The sequence below is a fragment of the Colobus angolensis genome, unplaced genomic scaffold (genome assembly GCF_000951035.1).
Source record: "Colobus angolensis palliatus isolate OR3802 unplaced genomic scaffold, Cang.pa_1.0 Scaffold588, whole genome shotgun sequence".
Classification (NCBI taxonomy): Eukaryota; Metazoa; Chordata; class Mammalia; order Primates; family Cercopithecidae; genus Colobus; species Colobus angolensis.
This window is the reverse complement of record NW_012119465.1, coordinates 402,448-417,677: the sequence shown is the minus strand read 5'-3', so window position 1 is coordinate 417,677 and position 15,230 is coordinate 402,448.

The window sequence follows — 15,230 nt, the reverse complement described above, 5'->3', positions numbered from 1 at the left end:
GCCCACCAAAAAAAGTCCAGGACCAGACGGATTCACAGCTGAATTCTACCAGAGGTACAAGGAGGAGCTGGTACCATTCCTGCTGAAACTATTCCAATCAATAGATTGTTTTGTCTTTCTAATCATTTTAGCTGGGGTAAGATGATATCTCATTGTGGTTTCAATTTGCATTTCCCTGATGATTAGTGATGTTGAGCACTTTTTATATAACTATTAGTTATTAGTATGGTTTCTTTTGAGAATTATTAATGTCCTTAGCCAACTTTTTAACAGGATTTTTTTAAATTGTTGGATTCCTTGTGTATTCTGGACATTAGTCCCTTGTTTGATGAATACTTTTAAAATATTTTCTTCCATTCAACAGCCTGTCTTTTCCCTCTGTTGATTGTTTCTTTTGCTATGCAGAAACCATGTAGTTGAAAATAGCTCAATTTGTTTGTTTTTGTTATAATTGTCTTTGCCCTCAAGGTCTTAGCCAGGAAATATTTGCCCAGAGCAATGTCCTGAGGTGTCTTATCTACGTTTTCCTCTAGTAGTTTTATAGTTTTGGGTCTTACCTTTAAGTCATTAATTTATCTTGGTTGAATTTTGTATATGGTGAGAGATTGGGAGTCTAATTTCATTCTTTCTACATATGGTTATTCAGTTTTGCCAGCACCTTTTATTGACTTAAGGTGATCTTTCTCCAGTGTGTGATCTTGACAGTGTTGATTTGTTGGCTGTAAATATGTGCATTTATTTCTGTATGCCCTATTCTGTTCTATTGAATTATGTTCCCATTTTTATACCAATACCATGTTGTTTTGGTTACTATTGCTTTGAAATATAGTTTGAAGTGAGGTCCTGTTAAGTTTTGTTCTTTTTATCAGAATTGCTTTGCTATTTGAGATCTTTTTTGGTTCCACATGAATTTTAGGATTTTTTTTTTCTAATTCTGTGGAAAATGATGTTAGTAGTTTGATAGAAATTGCCTTGCATCTATATTTTGCTTCCAGCAGTATGGTCATTTTAGCAGTATTGATTCTTCCTTTCAGAGCACTTAGGTGTTGGAAAAAAATAAAGATACTGATTCTTTCAATCCATGAACATGCGATGTTTTTCCATTTGTTTGTATTATCTATATATTTCATCAATGTTTGATAGTTTTTTCTTTTTTTTTCTTTTTTTTTGAGACGGAGTCTCACTCTCTCGCCCAGGCTGGAGTGCAGTGGCGTGATCTTGACTCGCTGCAAGCTCTGCCTCCCTGGTTCATGCCATTCTCCTGCCTCAGCCTCCTAAGTAGCTGGGACTACAGGTGCCTGCCACCACACCTGGCTAACTTTTTGTATTTTTGGTAGAGATGGGGTTTCACCATGTTAGGATGTCAGGATGGTCTCGATCTCCTGACCTCGTGATCCACCCACCTCGGCCTCTCAAAGTGCTGGGATTACAGGTATGAGCCACTGTGCCTGGCCTGTAGTTTTTTCTTATAGAGATCTTTCACCTCCTTGGTTAAACATATTCCTTGATATTTTCTGTTTTGTTTCTGTTGTAAAGAGGATTGAGTTATTGACTTTGTTTCAGCTCGACTATTATTGGTGTATAGAAATGCTACTGATTTTTGAATTTTGTTATGTTAATTTTGTATCCTGTAACTTTACTAAATTTGCTATCAGCTCTAACAGGGTTTTTTTTGATGAAGTCTGTTGTTTTTTCTAAATATTACTTTATGTCATCTGCAAAGAGGGATGAGAAAGGTTAAATTGGAAAAGCCCATCCCCATCGTGGGAACTTACAGAGCCAGTTAAGGTGGTCTCTTTGCAGGTGTGACATGTTAGCTACAACTCTCTTTGGAAAATGGGAAAGGCTTTTCTGATCCATAAGGGCGATCTCATACATGAAGATAAAAACCTAATGTTTGGTTGTTTTGTTGTATTTTTGTTCTGTTGATAATTTTAGGGAATTTATTAAGACCCATAAATATTTATTTATTTATTTATTTAGAGATGGAGTCTTGCTCTGTCACCCAGGCTGGAGTACAGTGGTGCGATCTTGGCTCACTGCAAGCTCTGCCTCCCAGGTTCACGTCATTCTCCTGCCTTAGCCTCCGGAGTAGCTGGGACTACAGGCGCCCACCACCATGCCTGGCTAATTTTTTGTATTTTTAGTAGAGACGGGGTTTCACCGTGTTGGCCAGGATGGTCTGGATCTCCTGATCTCGTGATCTGCCCGCCTCAACCTCTCAAAGTGCTGGGATTACAGGTGTGAGCCACTGTGCCTGGCCAAGACCCATAAATTTATGGGATACAGGCCCGTAGGCTAGGGGTGATGCCACTATAAGATTCAGACTCACTTAAATGTAAGGAGGCGGCAGGTATGTTTAGAAAGAATGTCATAATTTTAGCCACCTTTTGACTTCTGGATACAAGGGGAGAAAGTGTGACTTTCTCTTGACATACAGTTGCCAAGTAGGCAGTTATTTGGCTGTATAAATAATTGTAACTTTATGGAAAAAATTTGGAGATTGAAAATAGAAATTAAAATTCTCATTTCATCACTCAAGGACAATTGTTATTACCATGTTTGTATAATTTGTGTTAGAGTGTGTAATTTTCAGATATATATATATTTTAAATTTATAATTTAGATTAAATAAAGATGAGCTTTTGCCACATTGCCCAGGCTGGTCTTGAACTCCTGGGCTCAAGCTATTCTCCCACTTCAGCCTCCCAGAGTGCTGGGATTACAGGCATGATCTATTGTGCCTGGACTCATGTATATTATAAAAACTATTGAGATTATTTTATATGAGAGTTTTATATTTGTTTAAGGTTTGAAGGCTTCAGGGGTTATGTAGAAAGTTACAGATAATGTTTCTGCTCATGTATCAAAAGAAAAATAATACTCAGCGACTGAAGTTTTTGTAGGGAAATACCACAGGGGTTCATGTCCTTAGAAGTTAGCAGTGGCCTATATAGTACAGTGTGATTGTGGTGATTGTTTTTTTTTTCTCTGTTCTCTCTTGTTCTTTGGCAAACAGCTTTCAGCCTTAGACAGTGTGACATTGATGAGTCTCTTAATTTATGGCCCTCTTTCCCACAGGTTTTTATGCAGCCAGTGTTATAGCTGCTGGTCTTAAGCTAAAGGTGGGCAGGTTATGGCACCCAGTGTGGGCTGGATTTAGAATATGAATTGCTACAGTTTTAGTTTGAAGAACACGGAGCATCAGTAGATGATGGGCATGTAGGGCCTCCATAAAGAGTGCAGCTGAGGGAAAGATTCACTTACAAGTACAGGAGCATTATGGTTGGGAGGGGTCAAGGTAATTATTGACCACACCTTTTACAATCTGCTTTGTCAACCAGGGTTGCAGGCCAGGAATTTAGTGCAACTAACTTTTACGTATAAACTAAAGAACTAGTGTGTAAGTGAACTTTACGTTATGTGTGCAGATGTAGGTTGGCATTCACTTTTTGCACTATTTTAGACTGAATTCAGGGTCTAAAGATGGGCTAATTCATGGATATACATGGCTTCAACACAGGCTTTTAAAAGCCAGTCCCCACACTGTAGTTTTAAGTTGGCCATGGATTTGTTAATCAAAATAAATTGTGATCTCGGTATTAGATCATTTTGAGACCTAAAATGCACCCTTGCCCACAGAAGGGTAGTACATTTTTATTAACAAATGTGCAAAAAGACATGAGCCTTATTATAAAAAATGGTCCCTTTTTGGATTGACATAGAAAAACACCTCAATGAAGCTATTATGACACCAAAGTCTAGAAAGCCTGTGTTTTGAGGGCTGTGTCTCAAGAATCAGCTTTGCTCAGGAAGCCATGGGCTTAAGAGTATGCTTCAACCTTACTATAAGAATAAGTGCATCAGAATAACAAGAATAAAGAAATTTAGGCATATTTATCTGAAGGAAACAAAGGATTTCCTTATGAGAAAGGTTGCAGTTTTATTGGTTTGGATCAATAGATGTAAAGGGAAAACAAGACCTGTAAGGAAAGACAGATGTAGATGGTCTACCTGTTCTCAGAAGGTTTCAGAAAAGGGGTTGTGCTTTCATTGTTGCTATATCAAAAAGAGTAACTGGAGCCTGATAAAATTTAGAGAGGAAGCAAGGCAAGATCTCAGTAGACTAGAGTAATTTCTGAGAGGGTATGTCCAAATGCTGCAAACTGGCTCATAAGTGTAAGCAGAAACCAACTCTCCAAGCAAATATTGAGACAACTGTATGACTTGGTTACACAATATTAGAACAAATTTGAGGGTAAATGTGGGGAAGAGCAGCGTAAGAAAACCAAAAAAACGAGGTGACTTAAGGTGATGATGTATTATACACTGTTCCCTGAGGAAATATCCCCAAGCAATTTTTGGTTAGGACTCGAAGTAAGGCACAGAAAAGATAATTTATATTGGAGGTGTGTGGACAGAAGAACAATAATATGTACTGAGCCCATTATAGATATTGGGTGATGGAGGGGTGTCTTCTGGGATGGATAATCTTCCCAGGAAGCTTGAATGTAGACAAAATATGTTTAAACAGCAGATATGTTTGACAGACCCAGAACCTGCTATTTTCGTATATCTCACCATGGAAAACTCTATAAACCACAATCTAGCAGAATATACTAGTAAAATATCTGGGCCTGAGAGCAATGGAAAGGTAAAAAGAAAGAATTCAGATCCTGCCAACATCATGATCCTACTTGGCAGAAGCGAAGAAACTTCTCAGGTAGGTTAATCAGCTAAGTCTTCCTGAAACTACTAGTGGAGAAAATGAAAACATTTGAGATATATAGCATAAAAGACATGACAGACAAAAATGTTCAGAGCCTGTAGCATCCTAAACCAGAGGAAATGCCATCTCTTGGGGAGTAATCATGAGGGATTTTTTTTCCATGATGTTGCAAGGAGTGCAGTTCACCAGAAGTAGCTTTGTTTAAGGAACTTGCTTAAGGTGGTTCTCCAGCTGGAACAGTTCTGGGGACTGAGGGGCAGGAGAATCTTCACTGGGAGCCAGGTTTCACAGTTCTAAGCAATTCGGTAGTGAGTGACAGCAGCCATTGTGTCTCAGGACCAAAACTGTAGTTCCTAGGATACAGTGTTGGCTACATGGCCAGGTTCACACTTACTACAGCATTAGAATGGCACTCAGTAGGAAAGTTGAGACTAAAAGGCTGAGAAAATACTGAATTGGAAGAACTTCTTAGTTAGGACCTGATGCCCAGTGGGTGAGGTGGGGGATGCTTCCACTGCAAATTTTAGAGATTAAAAGGCCAGGAATATCTCAGATGACAATAACTCGGAAAGAAGATAAGTAAATCTCAGCCTTTAACCCACTCTGGTCCCATAGTTAGGATGAATCCCATAGAGTCAAATTTAATCTCTTATGAGAGGTTTCTCTCAATTTATTTTTAATTGTGATATAATCTATATAACATAAAATCCGCTGTTTAAAAGCATATAATTCAGTGATTTTTAGTATATTAACTATGTAGTGCGACCATCACTACTGTCTCACTCTAGAGTATTTCTGCCACCCCAAAAAGAAACCTTGTACTGATTAGCAGTGAGTCCCAATTCTTCCCTCTCTCATCTCCTGACAACCAGAAATCTAGTTTTTGTCTACACAAATTTACACAGTCTGAATAGTTCATGTCAGTGGAATCAAGCCATATTGTTGCCTTTTGTAACTGGCTTCTTTCCATTAGCACAGTGTTTTCAAGATTCATCTATATTATATCATGTAGCAATACTCATTCCTTTTTATATCTGAACATGTTTTGGAAATATACCACATTTTGTTCATTAATTCATCAGTTGATGGGCATTAAATTGCTTCAGGTTTTTAGCAATATGCATAATGCTGCTATGAATATTTCTATACAACTAATAGATTTTTAGGGTAATTCTCATGTACCCCAGACAAGTATCTCCTATAGAGATCTTTTACCTCCTTGGGCAGATGTATTCCTAGGTTTTTGTTTGTTTTTTTTGTTTTTGGTTTCGCTGTAAGTGAGACTGCATTCTTGATTAGGTTCTCAGCTTGAATGTTGATCGTGTGTGGAAATAATACTGATATTTATATGTCGATTTTGTATCCCAAAACTTGACCACGTCATTTATCAAATCTAGGAGTCTTTTGGACTTTGGGTTTTCTAGATATAGAATTATATTTTCAGTGAAGAGAGATAATGTGGCTTCTTCTTTTTCTATTTGGATGCCTTTTATTTATTTCTCTTGGCTGATTGCTGTGGTTAGGATTTCCAGCACTATGCTGAATAGGAGTGGTGTAAGTGGACATCCTTGTCTTATTCCAGTATCAAGAGGGAAGGTTTCTAAATTTTCCCCTTCAGTATGATGTTAGCTGCAGGTCTGTCACAGATGGCTCTTAATATTTTGAGGTATGTTTCTTTGATGCCTACTTTAAGGGTTTTTATCATGCAGGGATGGGTTGATCAGCAATTTAGTAAAGTTGAAACTAGCATTTCTTTTTCAGATACTTTTGAGTTTCTATAATGACCTTTGACAACAGTATGTACTGGGTTCTAGAACATAATTATGTTTAGGATAACTTTACTAGCAAATGGGGATTGCTTTATTTTCTAAAACGTGTGGGTTTGGAAAACCATGGTGTGCACTTTTGTATTCTCTATTAATGCTTTGGATCCTTAAAAGTGAGGCTCCTGAGTTGACTTTTGAGCAAATAAACAAATTTCTGAGGCCCTGAAGGAACTGTACCCATTCCTGAGAAAGAGTCAGGCTGTAGCTGCTGAAAGAAATGCAGATATAGAGAATTCATCTAACTGAAACTGAACAGAATGAGAAGTTGGAGAGAATAAGTTTGGAATTTAAGTTGGGATTTGAGGCTTTACTTTCTTTGAATTCACACTGCTCAACAAAGACAGCAGAAATTTTTCAGACTTTAGCTTTTATGGACTTTAAGGTAAGAATTTGGATTTTTTTTGAAGATTTTAGTCTTTGAATTTAATTATATTTCTTGGGAAATTATTAATGAGAGGGAAATTATATTTAATTGTGGAGTATCAATATATGTTGGCATATGATTATTGGAATATTTTATCACCATCATTTAATCTCATTGCAGAAGCTTTGAGAGGCTATATTAGGCAATATGGCTGGATACCATTTAAGATAGGAAACAGAACAGAAGTGAAATTTCAGCTTTAAATTCAGAATGGTCATTAAGATCTTTCAATTAACATACCATTCTGTTTCATTTCAGAGCCAAGAGCAAACCTAAACTCTTTCAGTAGAAAGAATTATCCCAGAAAATCCCAGAAAGATCCACAAAAGAGTATGGAAGGACAGTTATTTTCTTATAAGAAACATTTCTTTATTATGGTGAATGTACATGTGATAGTTCTGTTCTAATGATGCCTCATGGAGTGATCTTAGAGGACATTTAAATAATTACAGAGCCACACTTAGACTAAAATTTTTAAAAATGTAACAAAAAAATGTTTTATTCAAAGGTAATGGCAGAAGTACAGAAAGTGATCATTATATTAGCACTTAGTCTTCCATCTGAAACATGGAAAGTTTATTTTGCTCTAGGTTTTTTAAGCAGCTTCATCCTACAAACATTGAAATGTAAAAGAAAAAAGTTTCTGATTTTTTTCTTTTAGCTGAGTCTTTGTTTACTGCTTCCATTGCCAAGTGTGAAAAAGTAGTGATCAGACTTTGGCCCTTTGGTGTTTTCTTCTTAGATCAAAGTAAAGACAGTTTGGCAGCTCTTCAAGCATAGGCCCTGGGAAAGAGGCTGGAAATCAAGTATGCTTTTTATGCCCTCCGAATTGTCTGTACTGAGGCTTTCCAGAATTTCCCTCACTTGCTGCTACTTTGCATACTTGTCTCTGGAAAATGAATAAGTCATACATTGCAGAGATTTTATTTTAATTTGGGGCAAGGTTTGTGGTGTAAGGTTGGACCTATTTGTAGCCTCAATGTGGAAGATATGCTTTTCATGTTTTTTTTTTTTTTTTTCTTTTTAGATTGCATAACTCAAATGGAAAAGAAGTTTCAAGAATCTGCAATTACCTGGCCATTTTGTTCTGTAGTATTCTAGTTTTTTAGAATGTTTCAGCTTCTCCTTTAAAAATGTCTAGCATGTTTATTTGGTCAATGAATTGGCACCATGGTAGGTACTGAAAAAGAATGCCATGTATGTTAAAAGTTATCTCTAGATATTTAGTTGCAGAAAAAAATCTGAAAAAACCTCATCTAGGTATCAAATTTTAGTAGTGGTAGGGAAACTGCATATTTTTTTCTTTTTTCAAAGAGGATTAAATGAAATGTTACATAATCACATAATCAGCACTTAACATTCCACCAGGCATATGATGAGTATCCAACAAATGTTGGCTTTTATTGTTACTACTCTTATTCTGCTCAGCAAACTATAACCTAAGGCACATGATTTCACCCTGTGCTTGTATAATGAATGCCTCTTGTCTTTCTCTTTCACTTGCTCTCCTCCCACCTCACTCTCATTCTTCATCTCTCTCTTTCCATTTGCTGTGGCCAACTCCATAGTCATACTCCAAGTCCTATACCATTTTTATTTTTATCTTTTCTGCCAATAACTGCCAAACAAGTAGTACAAATTTGTATGTTTATTTTTATTTTTACAAAGTAGGAATTTTTAAATTAAATATTGAGGCATGTTATTAACTTAAAAATTACTATCTTAGTTTAGACTGAAAGCATAAATGCAAGTCATACAAACATTGTTTTGAAGGAAATTGATCTAATTTTCATGAGCTTATCTTCCCATGGACTTACCAGATTGTATATTGCAGAGAAAAGCCTGCTTCTCTTTTCCTATGACACAATTTTGTATTCATAGAAATAATGCATATGAATGACTTCTTGGCATTTTCCTCCAATCTGGTCCTATTTGCTTTTCAATGTAGAATTCTACAAAATTTGAGGCATTTTGGATGACGTTTTGGCTCATATTCATCTGGGTGTTTTTTTTTTTAATCCAATAATTTCTGGGAAGATGTTTCACATCTCTTCTTAAAGCACTGTGTTTTTTGGAAGTCAGTCTGTACTTTAACGGACGCTTGAAAGTCAGGTTACTGCTGTTTCCAATATCTGGGCCATCTTTCAAAGACATTTGCTGATTACCATGTTAATACTTAAAAACTAAAGCTTTTTTATGAATATACCACATTAATGTTCAGAATTAAGTCCTGACTTTGATCCAATAACCAAAGGATAATAATGAATGTGATTTTTTCAAGAAATTGGAATTTCGTGGCTGAAATAGCATAGAGCCTGACTGTCAAGGGAAGGAGTTTACACTTTAACAACATTCTAAAGGAGGAATAAAGAGGGTTTACTTGATGATTTCAGAACACCAAAGGAAATAAAGTGGGCCTGTTTTAGTCAATGATTCTTTAACATACGAAGAAGGAGAGATAAAAGTTTTACTTTCACGTCTTCAAAATACAAGATGACACTAATTTCCCATTTTAAAACTTTAACACATTGTGCTTTTGCTTTTTTTTTTTTCAAGATTTTAAACCGTTAGGGGAGGTATGGTTACAACTTTTCCTCAAATATGGACTCATATAATATAAAACTAGTGTGACTACACCAAACAAGAATCTACAGGAGGAATAAGATTTCTAATTTTCATTGCTTATATCAGGGCTGTAATGATTATAAGGTAGAATGTTTAGTAATTTTGTTCACAATGCAGATTGCATCTAATTACTAGTTTTCTATTATATTAGAAATGGAATTTGCATTTCCCAAAATGCTCACAAAATAGAATTTGGCTAAACATTGTATGATCACATTTTCTGTGATGTTGGTTTTAAAGTGACTTGAGATTGTGAAATTCTTCTGTGTTGGTTTTATAGCTCTGAGGCACTAACCTCTCATAAGTTTTCAATAGGACCTGGAAATGATGCAACGGCATCAGATTAAACATATCTGTTAGAGTTATTTTTTTTTTTTCTATATTAGTCTACAAGTGTTAGAATGCCTTTACCAAAGGACTGGAGGCAAAGATGACATTTATTTTCCCATTCAACTCAAAATGTCCACTGGTAGCCTAGCTTCTTATAAAGCTGGATTCTAGACTGAAACAGAGGGTCCCCTCACCTCCCCGCACCGCTTCCTTTCTTTCTTCTTTCTTTTCTCTGCTTCTCCTCTCTGCCTCCCACTGCATTGGCTTCATATGAAAGTTCTCCATATAACTTATAAAATTCCTAGGCTCTCTTTGCTTGATGAGAAGATGACTGCAGCAGTTTTAGGCTCAGATGAGTTCAAGAGTGAAGTCTAGTGGGAAACAGTGAGCCCTTTTACTTGCAGGGGAATCACTCTGTGTCCACAAGCACCACGGCCAGGGGAATATAATATGCTTACTGGCTTGCATGTGACACATGTTGTGCACCTTTAGAGCAGGGGTAGAGCTCACCCAGAACACATACACTAGATTGAAGGAGGAACAATCTCCAAGTTAAAATTGAGTGAGGGGAGTTATATGAGAATTGATGGGGCAAAAGGACCTTACTCTAGAAAACTTTTATGTATTCCTGAGCCTAAGCGTAAGGAGTACTGGGTTCACGGGGGCTCTTTCGACTTCTTACCACATTGGTTTTTGAATGACTATTTAAAAAACTTTGGACAGAGGATTAAGATGGTGTACAGGAGGCAGGACTAGCTTGCAGTTCCCACTTGGACAGAGCAGCATGTGGAGACCCATATCATGAACTTTTGCTTCAAGATCTACCACAGCAACATAGCAGGAAAGCTGAGAGAATTCACAGACCCTTTGAAGAAACTGGATCACCACTACAGGCTCCCCGAGATGGTGGAAAACCATGAGTCTGTTTACTTTCTCAGTGTGGTGACTGGTGGTCTAGGGCAAGTTCTCACCCTGCTCACTAGCTGTGGAGGGCTTTGTGGGAGTCAGACTGGTCTTATGGACTGTGTGGGAATGGTATGAGGCCTGTGACTGCTGGCATTCCTGGTGGTCTTTCTCTACCCACCCTGGTATTCAAAGACAAAGGTCATAATCTCTTGGGAGTTCTATGGCCCTGCCCACCACCTGAAAAACCTGAATACTTAAGTTTTGCCCAGGCAACCCTAGGGCAAGTTTACTTTCTCCCTATAGTACTGCAGCTGATGCACTCATGAAAATGCCACCTCCTAGCTGGAGGCCAACCAACACAAAACCGCCAAACTAAAAAACACAACCAACGACCCTCACAGAGTCCACTTAACTTTTCCTGCTACCTCCACTGGAGCAGATGCTCCAGCTGAGAGACCTGAAGATGAATCACATCACAGAACTCTTTGTGGACACTCCCCAGTATCAACCCAGTAGCTCCACTGGGTGGCTAACCCCAGAAGAGCAAAAGCAATCACTGTGGTTTGGCTCTCAGAAAGCCCCATCCCTAGGGGAAGGGGGAGAACAGCACATCAAGGGAGCACCCCATGACAAAAGAATCTGAACAGCAGCCTTTGAGTTCCCAGATCTTCCCTCTGACATAGTCTACCCAAATGAGAACAACACCTTTGGTAATTGGACAAAACAAGGCTCTTTAACACCCCCAAAATATCTCATCAGCTCACTAGCGATGGATCCAAACCAAGATGCAATCTCTGAATTGCCAGAAAAAGAATTCAGAAGATTGATTATTAAGCTAATAAAGGAGGCACCAGAGAAAGATGAACTCTAACCTAAAGAAATTAAAAACATGATACAGGATATGAAAGGAAAAATCTTCAGTGAAATAGCACAAATAAAAAATGATCGCAACTTCTTGAAATCAAGGACACACTTAGAGAAATGCAAAATGCCCTGGAAAATCTCAGCAATAGAATCAGACAAGCAAAGGAAAGAACTTTAGACCTCAAAGACAAGGCTTTTGAATTAATCCATCCAAGACAAAAAAGAATTTTAAAAACTGAACAAAACCTCCAAGCAGTTTGGGACTATGTTAAGGATCCAAACCTAAGAATAATTAGTGTTCCCAGGGAAGAAGAGAAATCTAAAAGTCTGGAAAGAATATTTGAGGGAGTAATTGATGAAAACTTCCCCAGCCTTGCTGAAGATCTAGACATACAAATACAAAAAGCTCAAAGAACACCTAGGAAATTCATCGCAATAAGATCATCACCTAGGCACACTGTCATCAGGTTATTTAAAGTCAAGATGATGGAAAGAATCTTGAGTTGTGAGGCAAAATCATGAGGTAAACTATAAAGGAAAACCTATCAGAGTAACAGCAGATTTCTCAACAGAAACCCTACACACTAGAAGGAATTGGGGTCCTATCTTTAGCCTCTTTAAACAAAACAATTATCAGCCAAGAAATTTGTATCCAGCAAAACTAAGCTTCATAAATGAAGGGAAGATACTGTCTATTTCAGACAAACAAATGTGAGAGGATTCACCACTACCAAGTGATCACTACAAGAATTGCTAAACAGAGCTCTAAATCTTGAAACAAATCCTCAAAGTACACCAAAATAGAATCTCCTTAAAGCATAAATCTCTCAGGTCCTATATAACAATAACACAAAGAGAAAACAAACCAAGGTATTCAGGCATCAAGTAGCACGATGAATAGTTCTACATATCTCATTACTAATGTTGAATGTAAATGGCCTAAATGCTCCACTTAAGAGACACAGAATGGCAGAATGGATAAGAATTCACCAACCTATATCTCAGTAGATATTGGAAAGAAATGAATAAAGAAGTAATGAAGATTTGAAACTTAAGGTAAATGGTACCAGCAATCTGCTTTTCAGAACCTGTAAATATTTGCCTATTCTGACAAAGGATTTCTAACCAGCCTGCCTAATCATAGCTCTTAAAATATTGTTACACATGGTGGTTCGTTCCAATATTATAGCCCTTATGGGAAAGCCACTACTGAAAGCATTGGTTTGATATCAGATTGTATCTCCTTACCTGTCTCATGTTAAGCCTTTTAAAAAATTCTTCCATTCATTTCATAGAGATAGTTGGGAACAACATTAGCTGTTCACTACACATTCAAAAATAATCTGGCAGAAAACAGTATGTGTTGATCTATGAGTTTTCCTTCTTCTTTTTTTTTTTTTTTTTTTGAGATGGAATTTAGCTCTTTCACCCAGGTTGGAATGCAATGGTGTGATGTCAGCTCACTGCAACCTCTTCCTACCAGTTTCAAGTATTCTCCTGCCTCAGCCTCCTGAGTAGCTGGGATTACAGGCACCCACCACCATGCCCAGCTAATTTTTGTATTTTTAGTAGAGACGGGATTTCACCATGTTGGGCAAGCTGGTCTCGAACTCCTGACCTCAGATGATCTGCCCACCTCAGCGTCCCAAAGTGCTGGGATTACAGGTGTGAGCCACCGCACCCAGCGACAGGATCTTATTCTTATTTATGGCTGAATAGTACTCCATTGTATATATGTACCCCTTTTTTAAATAATTTTTTTTAATAGAGAAAGGGTCTCGCTATGTTGCCCAAGCTGGTTTCAAACTCCTGAGCTCAAGCATTCCTCCTGCCTTGGCCTCCCAAAGCGCTAGGATTACAGGTGTGAACCACTACACCTGGGCGACCCTACATTTTCTTTATCCATTCATCTGTTGATGGACACTTAGGTTGTTTCCAAATGTTGGCTGTTGTGAACAGTGCTGCAACAAACATGGAAGTGCAGATATCTCTTCAGTATACTGATTTCCTTTCTTTTGGGTATAGACCCAGCAGTGGGACTGCTGGATCTTACAATAACTCCATGTTTAGTTCTTTGAGAAAGCTCCAAACTGTTCTCTGTAGTGTTTGTACTACTTTACATTCCCACCAACAGTGTGCAAGGGTTCCCTTTCTCCACATCCTTGCCAGCATTTCTTATTGCCTGTCTTTTGGATAAAAGCCATTTTAACTGGAGTCAGATGACATGTCATTGTAATTTTGATTTGCTTTTCTCTGATGATCAATGATGTTGATACTAAGTATCTTAAGGGTACATGTGCCACATGAGAATCTTAGGTAATACCGTAGGATGAGTAGTCACTTAAAACTGATAATCTTTATTTCAGAATCACTTTTCTATAAATCTGTTACACATAACTTTTCTTTTGAAAATGTGTATCTGGCATATGGTTTGCCTCTTTAGTGTGGGGTCAGCCTTTACCATACAGATAAAGAATTTTTTTCTTTTATAAACAAAAATACAAATCTGGCTATCAGAGTTTTGGTTTGATGTTCTGCCTATTATATTAATTTAGAGATTACTGGACTATTAACAGTCCATTTAATGAATTTTCTACTCTATTATATAAACTACCATCCTATTTTTATTAGAATAATTTTCCTTAAAAATGAAAATGGATGTTCTGTCCAGAAGTAGTAATAAAAGGTCATGCTTCTATTCTTGCTACCTCTTCCCCTTATCTCAGCTTCTGGTTTCACTATGCAGCATTATTGTTTTTCTTCATTAAACTTAATAGAGGGTTCGTGTAACCCCAGGTTATTAGTTTAGTCTATTAGACCCTCACTCCTTTGGAGTAATGGCTATATTTGCCTGATTTTTAATACTAAGCACCTAAAATAATGCCAAAATATAGTAGGCTCTGAATGTGGAAAAAGGTATACAATAAAGGTCAAAGACCTTTCAAAAAATAAGACAACATCTTGACAGTCCTTGTTCTTCCTAATATTGGGAGGAAGAGAGAATAAGTTCATTGCTTTCTGGAGTAACTGTCCAATGACTCCTACAAGCTGAAATAGAAGCAAAAGAACCATAGTTGGTTAATGGTAACTACAGCAAGTGAAAAAGGAGACATAGTATCCACCATATATTTATTGGGAACCCATGTACTATCTAAATTTTTATAAATTATTCATTTATAATTGGTACACTCACTTTTTAAATTCTGGTCTAGATTCATTTCCTTGCCAGTCAATACCCATTTAACCACCAGATCCTAATGTATTAACCTCTTTAATAATAACTATCCTTTTCTCTACATCCAACCCTGTCACTCCCTTACTTTAGATTCTCTTCATCTCTCACCTGGGTTACTGTAACTCCTAACTTGACTCTCTTCCTCTAGATTTGTCCCTGCTATTCTTTCTTCCTTGCCACTGCTGAAGTAGTACTTAAAAATATCATCACAGCACATCTTTGCCTAAATCCTATAAAATAATGTCCAAATCTCTCAGCATTTACTTTTCTACCATATATACTAAAAAATAT